The 1,255-nt window shown below is 44.0% G+C and overlaps 1 pseudogene; it reads right to left on the bottom strand.

Annotated features, from left to right (window-relative positions):
* Positions 1 to 801: 801 nt before the first annotated feature.
* On the bottom strand, positions 802 to 912 carry LOC130033765 (uncharacterized; annotated as a pseudogene).
* Between the last annotated feature and the right edge of the window lie 343 nt (positions 913 to 1,255).

The following is a 1,255-nucleotide window of genomic DNA, read 5'->3' as shown; positions in this document are numbered from 1 at the left end:
ATATAATTTGAGCTCCCGCCACCAGAAATTTCCTGAAAGCTGGCTTGGCTACCTTGGGGAGTTTACAAATCCAAAGACTTACATAGGCAATGGACCGCATTGTTGAAACTCACTAGTAAAGTGTCACCATGATAGCAACTCTGAATATTGTTGGGAATAATTGAAATTGTGCAGCTAGGGGTGCTGAAAAGAGGGCTCGAGGACATGGTGTCTTATCTTAGCATCTACCAGGAGCTGATCTTCAGGCTTCATGCGTCAACTGTTCTCTTGGCTTTTTCCTTGTTAAGAGTCATCCTTGAATGACTCTGAGGGCTTTGATCACTCATCTGGTAGGTTTATTCCACAGTGTATGTGTTCGCATTCCCCAACCATCATTTATGGATAGACCACCCAAACCTTTTAGTGATGTGTCTCAAATTTGCTTCCTTTCCAAAGGAGGCCATGAGGTGTAAACACAGCCTCTATGGAAGAATTTTTACTTTTCTTCTCATCATCTTAGACTCATCTGCCTTCCTCAGCCTATTCCAAATTTATTATTTTAACCGAAAACTGCAAACCGTGCCATTTCTCCCATTTTTTTCGAGGACACCAGTGATGGGCATACTTGACTGTGCTCTAGTCTTACTCTTGGCTCTGTGGTCAAGTTTCACATCTGGTGGGTCTCTGGGGAGCATAAAAGATTGCAAGAATTGAACTGTGTCCTTCTTGCTTGCAGAGCAAATGCCCTGTCAGCTTACTCTTCCTCTGACCCTACCCCACTCTTCATCAGGCCCATGCAATTTCTCCTCTTAAGGGCTTTATGCAGTCGAGTTTCCCACATTTGGGGAAATCGCAGGGGTCAGCACATCCCAAGTGCAATGGATGGGCCTCACCCTGGGAAAACCACCTACATGATCATGGTATCTCCCCTGCCCTGGACCATGTTTGTATTTCTTAGAGTCTTGTCTATTCCCCCTTTTTCCTCTATCTAACTTCTCATTCTTTCCCAGCTCCTCCTTCAACACCCAGCCACTCCCAAAATCAACCACAGTTGACAGCATCTCAAAATTCAGAACATTTATTAACAATCAATTAACTATGATGCATCTCTGGAGTGATAGCACAGCGGTAGGGCATTTGCCTTGCACACAGCCAACATGGCCGACCCGAGTTCGATGCATCTCTTTAATTTGAAAAAAAAAATTAGAATAAATAAATGGTGTATGGCATTTCAGTGTTTGCCTAGGGCAACCATCTGGTACCTAAAGTGGAACCT

This window comes from Sorex fumeus, unplaced genomic scaffold (genome assembly GCF_029834395.1).
Source record: "Sorex fumeus unplaced genomic scaffold, SorFum_2.1 ptg000054l, whole genome shotgun sequence".
NCBI classification, from domain to species: domain Eukaryota; kingdom Metazoa; phylum Chordata; class Mammalia; order Eulipotyphla; family Soricidae; genus Sorex; species Sorex fumeus.
This window is presented reverse-complemented; position numbering and strand designations above follow the sequence as displayed.